Genomic DNA, 9,216 nt, shown 5'->3' with positions numbered 1-9,216 from the left:
AGCTGGAGTTTGAGATGGTATCAAGCCTCCATATGGTGCTGGGAACCAAGCTCGAGTCTTACAAATGGGCAGTGAGTGCATTTAACTGTTAAGTCAGCTTTCCAGTCCCACTCTGGATCACTTTTACAGCCTTTTGGTATTGGAATTGTGAAGCCATACAGACACACCTCATTTTTGATGAGGTCACTTAGTCCTAACCTTTATGAGTTCAAGTAGCATACTTTTTTTTTTTTTTTTTTGGTTTTTTGAGACAGGGTTTCTCTGTGTAGTCCTGGCTGTCCTAGAATTCACTCCGTAGACCAGGTTGGCCTCGAACTCAGAAATCTGCTTGCCTCTGCCTCCCAAGTGCTGGGATTAAAGGGGTGTGCCACCACTGCCTGGCAAGTAGCATACTCTTATGGTTCCAATGTGAAGTGTATGTATGGGCTCACACTTTGAATACTTGGTCCCCAGAGGGTTGGGCCATTTTGGAAGGTGTCTTGGTTTGAGTATTATTGCTATGAAGAGACACCATGACCAAGGCAAATATAAAGGACAACATTTAATTGGGGCTGGGTTGCAGTTTTAGAGGCTCAGTCCATTGTCATCATTACTGGAAGCATGAGAGCAGTAGGCAGGCATGGTGCTGGAGGAGCTGAAAGATCTATATATCTTGATCAGAAGGTAGCCAGAGGAGATTTTCTTCTTCAGGCAGCAAGGAGGAGGGTCTTTTCCACACTGGGCTAAGTTTGCGCATAGGACCCCAAAACTCACTCCCACAGTGACGAATTTCTGCCAAGAAGGCCATACCTACTCTAACAAGGCCACATCTCCTAATAGGGCCACTACCTACTGGCCAAACATATTCAAACTACCACAGGAAGTAGTGGAGCTTTTAGGATGTGAGCCTACCTGGAGGAAGTGGGTCACTGTGGTTGTGTCTGGTTCTTTTCTCCCAGTTCATCACCAGACGCTGATTCTCCAGAGAATTAACAATTCTAGTGACCTCAGACTCTAGCTGCCAGAGACTCTTCCCCATGCCAATCACCATGCCTTCTCCACCAAGACTGACTGTATCCCTAAGTCTATGAGTCACAGTGGAGTCTGCCTTCTTTAGGCTGCTTCTGTTGAGTATTCTGTCACAGTGATTCAAGAAACAGCTAATGTGTACAAAACTGATATTAGTTGATATTTGCATTTAATCATCATTTTGTTAGAATTGTCAATCTATTCTAAAACCATGAGCTAGATTATTTAAGCAGCAGGGAGAGAGACTATTGCTTCTGTAAAGGGCCAAGTATATCCTCCAATCATGTCACATAATATTATTTATGTATTTATTTATTTTTGCTTCAGTAGAGCACCTTATATATTTGATATTTGGAACACATATTTAGAATAAAAATCCTTTGTTTTATACATCAAAATTGTCTGTAAGGTCCATGAATTGAGATTAACAATACCTAGAAAAGAGATGTGAACATTGGATTTTTTTTATTGAACTTCATTTTTACAGTTGTTTAAAAATGGGAAACTATTATAAGTGGGTAGAGATTATATAACAAACTAAAAAAAATTTTTTAAAATACTTGATGGTTTTTAATTTTTAAGAGATTTATTTATTTGTATTAAGTCTATATTTGTGTGCCTGCATGAGTTTATGTGTACCACGAGTATGCTTGGCACCTAGTTTGTGGTGGACTTACCATGTGGCAAAACAAGGCAGCCCAAAGCATGAGCTTTGGGGATGTCACACAGAGACACACAGTAATAGAACCCAAACAAAATTCGGATGTGGAGGTGCAGTTTATAAAATATGTTCAATGTGTTTAAAAATAAAGACTGTGCTGTGGCATATACAACAGAAAAAGGAAGGCAAACCTGACAACACAGATGGACATCCCTGAGAACAAGCGAAATAAGTCAGGACCAAAGTCCCCTTCTCCTCCTCTCCTCCTCCTCTGCCTCTTCCTCCTCTTTTATATAGAATATTTCTGATAGTGGTGTACATCTATAATGAGGGCGATAGAGGCAGGAGAATGAAGCGCTTTGGCTACAAAAGAAGTTGAGCCAGACTGGGCTGCTTGAGACTTTGTACACACACACACACAGAATATATAAATAAATAAAAATTAATATTAAGAAGGAATACTTGCCCAATTTGTGTATCATTCTTGTGCAGGGCCCATGCTAATCTTATCTCTGTAGTTCCAATGGCAATATCTATGTTGTCAAAGAAAGTTGTATGAATATTCTTCTACAGAGCACTTCTCTAAGCCAAGTGAACCATGGGGACTCTATGTCAAAAAAATAGCTAAAGTCGTCAACTTTATACTACATGTATTTTCTACCATGACACATCGAGTGTGTTGGGCCTGGCAGTATAGGCTTGCAGCCATCAGCTTACTTGAGCAGAGGCTGAGAAGTTGAAAGTTCAACGTCCCGTTGGGCTAGAGGGTGAGTCCCAAGCCAAGCTGGAGAACTTAGAGAGAACTTGTCTGCAAATGAAGAGATGCAATAAGAAGAGAGAGAGAGAGAGAGAGAGAGAGAGAGAGAGAGAGAGAGAGAGAGAGAGAAGAGAGAGATCAGTGGTGTTCCCCTCCCAGCACACAGCAGATCCCAGGGTCAATCACCAATGCCACAAAAAGTTACAAAGTAAGAACCAATGGTAACTGTCTTGTCTTTTCTTTCTCTTTCTTTCTTTCTTTCTTTCTTTCTTTCTTTCTTTCTTTCTTTCTTTCTTTCTTTCTTTCTTTCTTTCTTTCTCTCTCTCTCTCTCTCTCTCTCTCTCTCTCTCTCTCTCTCTCTCTTTCTTTCTTTCTTCTTTCTTTCTTTTGGTGGGTTTTTCCAGACAAGGTTTCTCTGTATAGCCCTGGCTGTCCTGGAATTCACTTTGTAGATCAGGCTGGCCTGGAACTCGGAAATCTGCCTGTCTCTGCCTCCTGAGTTCTGGGATTAAAGACATGTGCCACCACGCCTGGCGGTAACAGTGTTTTCATACGAAGGGAACAGGGTCCAGGTTTTGACTCACTATAAAGTAACCAGAAGTTTTAAATATGAGAACTTTATGCATCCTGAAATAAATACATTTCTTTTAAATAGTGATTAACATGTTGCCCCTAAGTTCATTTTATAAAAGGAAAATTGGTTAGGATTCTTAAGAAAGAAATCACATTTAATTGTGAAATAAATAGAGTTACAGCCTATATTTTAAAAAGCTCTCACTTACAGGAGCCTTCTTACTGGTATTAGATTAGAATTGGATTACAGCTATATTATTTTGATTTGAGAAGACCTTCTTAAAACAACAACAGCAGCTTAAAGGGTTCGTTTTGGTTACTAGGAAAAAAAAAAACAAGAGTAGAAATATCAAAAAGAGAGCATTTTAAGGGTGAGAGGTGATAAACTATGCCAGTACCACACACGCCAATGAAAACAGAAAAGTAGATTACATTAAGATGCTTGTGTTTGCATACTGCTCTCTGGACTTCAAGTTCAGCACATAGAAAGGATTCCCAATGTCAATGCCAATGTAGGAAACTGATCACAGCCCAGCCTCCTACCCCACACTCCACTCCCAACAAGAGATAAAATGAAGTACAGCCACTGGGCTGTGAGGTGCTCTTAGCCATGCCGTTACCCTGAGAAATACAGAGGGTTGGCAGAAATTATCCTATAATGAGCAATCCATCTGGCTGCACCTAAAAATGGAACGGAAATTCCACCCTTGACTTTTCCGCAGTAGTAAATTAAAGCCTAATGTATAGTTCTAATTGCTAACATTTTCTCTCTAATTATGGTTCAGTTTGGCTAGGATTTCCGACAATCCCCTCGTTCCCCTAAAGCAAACACCAGAGAGTGTTCCAACCCCACTGGTGGCATTTATTAATAACCCCCTTGACAGATGAAAAAAATCATTATTCTATATTAAACAGGAAAAGATTTTCCCAGCAAAAGCTAATTGATTTTAAAGAAAAAATTCAGATGCTAAGGCAGAATTAATTTTATAAAGAACCCTACACACACACACACACACACACACACACACACACACAATAGCATCAAATGAAAACAGACCTCTACATAGTATAAAGATGCCTGGGTACTGTTTGGGGTACCAGCTTCATGATAAATGTGGAGGAATATCCATGATGTTTATTTACTAGGATGAAGTAACAAGAACAAAAAGTCTCTTTAATGAAGGAGTCTTACTTTGTGCCTCCGTGAAGGAAATAAAGTGCTATAAATTGGCTTCTACACCCTTTGTTTAGCCTTTTAAATTCTTATTTTTTCCTAAATTCTTTTTTAAATTATTTAATTAATTAATTTTTTTACACTCCACATTTTATCCCCACCCCCACTGTCCACCCTCCTACTGTTCCACATCCCATACCTCCTCCCTACCCCTGTCTCCACATGGATGTCTCCACTCCCACCCCACCTGATCTCTAAACTCCCTGGGGCCTCCAGTCTCTTGAGGGCTAGGTGCATCATCTCTGAATGAGCACAGACCCAGCAGTCCTCTGCTGTATGTGTGTTGGGGGCCTCATATCAGCTGGCGTATGCTGCCAGTTTGGCGATCCAGTGTTTGAAAGATCTTGGGGGTCCAGATTAATTGAGACTGCTGGTCCTCCTACAGGGTTACCCTTCTCCTCAGCTTCTTCTAGCCTTTCCCTAATTCAACCACAGGGTCAGCAGCTTCTGTCCATTGGTTGGGTGCAAATACCTACATCTGACTCTTCCAGCTGCTTGTTGGGTCTTCCGGAGTGCGGTCATGCTAGGTCCCTTTTGTGAGCTCTCCATAGCCTCAGTTATAGTGTCAAACCTTGGGACCTCTCCTTGAGCTGGATCCTTCTTTTCCTCAGGCTCCTCTCCATTCCCATCCCTGTAATTCTTTCATACAGGGACAATTCTGGGTCAGAATTTTGACTGTGGGATGGCAACCCCCTCCCTCATTTGATGCCCTGTCTTTCTGCTGGAGGTGGGCTCTACAAGTTCCCTCTTCCCATGTAGGTCATTTCATCTAAGGTCCCTCCCTTTGAGGGAGACTCAGGAGAGTCTCTCACCTCCCAGGTCTATGGTGCATTCTGGAGGGCCCCCCCCCCCTCAACCTCCTACCTCCTGAGTTTGTTTGTAATAGTCAGAAGCTGGAAACAACCCAGATGTCCCATGACAGAAGAATGGATACAGAAAATGTGTTTCATTTACACAATGGAATACTATTCCACTAAGAGTGAAGACATCCTGAGTTTTGTAGGCAAATGGATGGAACTAGAAAATATGATCCTGAGTGAGGTAACTCAGACACAAAAGGACATGCATGCTAGTACTCATTAATAAGTGGATATTAGCAAAACAAACAAACAAACAAACAAACACCCCACATATAGAGTACCCAAGATGCAGTCCATGCTCAAAAAGGTCAACAAGCTGAAGTGCCCAAGTGAGGATGCCTCAGTTTCACTTGGGAGGGAGAAGAAAGCAACCACAAGGGGGGAGGGAGGGAGGGACCTGGGAGGGAAAATGGACAGGGTTGGGGATTGGGGGTTGGGTGTTGGCGGTGAGGGGTGAGGGGTGGGGGAGTGGAGGCAGGAAGGGGAACCTGGTCTGGTATTGGGTGAAGGAAAAGGACTGAAGCCCTGAGGGGCCAGCAGAAAGAATGGAAGCAGGAAATTTCAGGAGGAAGGAGGTTGGGGGGGACCCTCCAGAATGCATCAGAGACCTGGGAGGTGACAGACTCTCAGGACTCAAAGGGAGGGACCCTAAATGAAATGCCCGACAGTAGGGAGAGGGAATTTACAGAGTCCATCTCCAGCAGGAAGACAGGGCGTCAAATGGGAGGAGGCATCCTCCAGTCACATTCTTATTTTTAAGAAAGCATTGTTCCTTTTAAACTTGTGCACAAGTACATGCTGCATACGGATCAGTATTTATCTGCAGGTCTCATCAGGTAGTAGGCACTCACTTTCTGGGTGGTAATTAATAAATTATAATAAATACTAAATAAAAATAAGAGTTCTGGTATTCTGAGAAGAGGCATCGTTGAAACAAAAGAAGGAAAGGAAATATGCAGGAGTCGGGCAGAATGACTCCTGAAAGCTACAGGAGAAAATAGATAGTTTTATAAGCTTAGCGGTGGTGGAGCCAAGGTGGACGGTACACAGCTTTCACTCTGCACTTCAAGTACTGGGGAGAGCCATGACTGTCTGCCTAACCTGACCATTTTGAGCAACGCTAGGAAGGAAACCCTGCTTCCCACGAAAATATTGTTAAAGTTCTAAACAATATTAGTGGTTACTAGTGAGACTTTATAATATAGTTCTACACCTCAAGTAATCATGCCTTTTGTTAGACGTATTTTTATGGGCAGATGAAGAAGTCAGAAAGAGGTAGTGGGTAGGGTCCTCAGAAGCTAGAGTTACTATGGTTGCCAACCACTTCATTTGTTGCTGGGACCAACTCAGCCCTTCTACAAGAACATCAGCTTTGGGGAGTTGGGGGCTGTGGTTTTTTTTTTTTTCTTTTTTTTTTTTTTTAAGAAAAGGTCTGTCTGTGTAACTCTGGCTGTCCTGGAACTTACTTTGTAGACCAGGCTGGACTTGTGTAACTACCTTGTGTTAATATGAACACAGCATTAACAAAAATATCTGTGTCCACAATTCGTAACAGGATACTTATGGTTTAACAGTTGGGCAGCAGCAGAACAGGGCGGGTGGTGCAGGCTTCAATCTCAGCATTCGGGAGGCAGAGGCAGGCCGATCGGTCTCTGGGAGTTCAAGGCTGGCCTGGTCTACAGAGTGAGTTCCAAGACGGCCAGGTCTGTTACACAGAGAAACCCTGTCTTGGAAACAAACAAAACCAAACCAGAAACAAAATACAACCAAACAAAAGTTGGGCAGTTGAATACCTGAGCTATTCTCTGTAAATTAGGCTGCAGAACAACCAGAGGTTGTTTCCCTGGAGTTTATACTATAAGCAAGTTTAAAGTATTCCATGCTTTTTTAGGAAAACCAGCAGCACACACACAAAATACATACCATATTTTAGTCAATTATAATACAATGAAAGAGAAAGCCAACATGTAAAACCTTGTGGGCTTCCTCTCTGGCAATAACAAGTATGCCGAGGAAGAAGTGGGAACATTTCTCCTTAAAATTCTCTTTAAGACAGACGGGCAACCAAGCAAGGACCTCGGCTTGTCTCATCAAACGCAATCTACAGACCCATACCAACATCATTCTTTACAGGAAGAAAAAGCAGTTTCAAACCTTATTTTGAAGCAAAAAACCAGAAGAAAACAAACAACAACTTTTCCCCTCCAACAAACATACAAACAAACAAACAAACAAAAACCCTCCAAACCTGGGGTAGTCAAAAACAAGAGTAATGAGCAAAAAAGGATAAAGGCATAGGTATCCCTATTCAGGATTCTGTGTCGTACTCCAGAGCCACAGTAATAAAACAGACACTGGAGCAACGGAAGAGACTAGAAGAGCCAGATGGGAACCCATGTGGTTACAGTCATCCTATTTTTGACACAAGTGTTAGCCAGGCAGTGGTGGCACATGCCTTTAATCCCAGCACTTGGGAGGCAGAGGCAGGTGGATTTCTGAGTTCAAGGCCAGCCTGGTCTACAGAACAGAGTGAATTCCAGGACAGCCAGGGCTATACAGAGAAACCATGTCTCGAAACACCACCACCACCACCAAACAAATAACCAAAACAACAAACAAACAAACAAAAACAAAAGCATCAAACTCATTGGAGAAAAGCCAGCCTCCCTAATAAATCCAGCTAGGGAAAGTGAACTGCTACATACATAAGAAGGAAATCATGGCTTTATGCCTTACCCAGCACAAACTGAAACAGCGTGAGCAAATACCATGGAGAATACTTGGAGATAAAGGCAGAGGATACAATCCACAGAATAGAAACAAATGTTACCAAACTCGTGGCTTTTAAATGGCCCAATAGTAAAGTTTAAACTGTCTAAACTTACAGTTCAGCTACAGCCTGTCACTTGCATGGGTGAGTTTGTGCAAGAGCTTCCAGGGAACGAGTAAGAAGACTTTCTAGAAGAAAATGTAGGCTGGCATAGTGGCCAACACATAATTCCTTCATTGGGGAGGCTAAGGCAGGAGGACCAAGTGTTGAATTGAGCCTGGGCTACACAGCAAGATCTTTATTCACAACAACAATCCCCAAAGAAACACAGAGTTTGAGTGGTAATTATTTAATAAATTTTTTTGCCACCTGTGACTGTGTTAACTTGAGCCAGTGTCACCACAAAGGACACTCAGCATGGAACTCTTCTTTCTGATTCTTTTGGTCCAGGTTTTTTCAAGACAGGGTTTTTCTGTGTAGCCCGGAACTCATTCTGTAAACCAGGCTGGTCTCAAACTCAGAGATTTGTCTTCCTCTCTCTTCCAAGTGCTGGGATCAAAGGCCACCCTACCCCACTCCACCCCCAGCTTAATTTTACCTTTTTTTTTTAAACCTCCTCTTCTCTTCTCTTCTCTTCTCTTCTCTTCTCTTCTCTTCTCTTCTCTTCTCTTCTCTTCTCTTCTCTTCTCTTCTCTTCTCTTCTCTTCTCTTCTCTTCTCCTCCCTTCTCCTCCCTTCTCCTCCCTTCTCCTCCCTTCTCCTCCCTTCTCCTCCCTTCTCCTCCCTCTCCTCCCCTCTCCTCCCCTCTCCTCCCCTCTCCTCCCCTCTCCTCCCCTCTCCTCCCCCTCTCCTCCCCTCCCCTCCCCTCCCCTCCCCTCCCCTCCCCTCCCCTCCCCTCCCCTCCCCTCCCCTCCCCTCCCCCTCCCCTCCCCTCCCCTCCCCTCCCCCTCCCCTCCCCTCCCCTCCCCTCCCCTCCCCTCTCCTCTCCTCTCCTCTCCTCTCCTCTCCTCTCCTCTCCTCTCCTCTCCTCTCCTCTCCTCTCCTCTCCTTCTCTCTCTCTCTCTTTCTTCTTTCTTTCTTTCTTTCTTTCTTTCTTTCTTTCTTTCTTTCTTTCTTTCTTTCATTTTTTCCTGATTTTCTTTTTGTTGTCATCATGGGTTTTACCTTCTCATTCCTCTTGCCTTCTCTCCCTCTGATTTTGCTCTCCACATTCTCTGAGTGAGGTCTTATGTATCTGATGCAGCACAAGAGTCTGCAGTTAAGGAAAGGTGGCTGTTGCCCTGGAAGCTGCCTAGTACAGATGTCACTCAGGTCTCCTGGTGTCTTCTCTTTTTGATGCCCCTGATTGCGAGAG

General features: G+C 43.3%; 1 non-coding gene across 1 annotated transcript; it reads right to left on the bottom strand.

Moving 5' to 3' along the window:
* Positions 1-2,116: 2,116 nt before the first annotated feature.
* LOC115029261 (U6 spliceosomal RNA) lies at positions 2,117-2,221 on the bottom strand. The gene has a single exon (XR_003834840.1). It is a non-coding gene; the product is annotated as a U6 spliceosomal RNA (small nuclear RNA).
* Positions 2,222-9,216: the final 6,995 nt, after the last annotated feature.

This window comes from Mus caroli, unplaced genomic scaffold (genome assembly GCF_978045245.1).
Source record: "Mus caroli unplaced genomic scaffold, Mus_caroli_1 scaffold_12, whole genome shotgun sequence".
NCBI classification, from domain to species: Eukaryota; Metazoa; Chordata; class Mammalia; order Rodentia; family Muridae; genus Mus; species Mus caroli.
The sequence above is the reverse complement of the archived record's forward strand: the minus strand, read 5'-3'. Positions and strand labels throughout refer to the sequence as shown.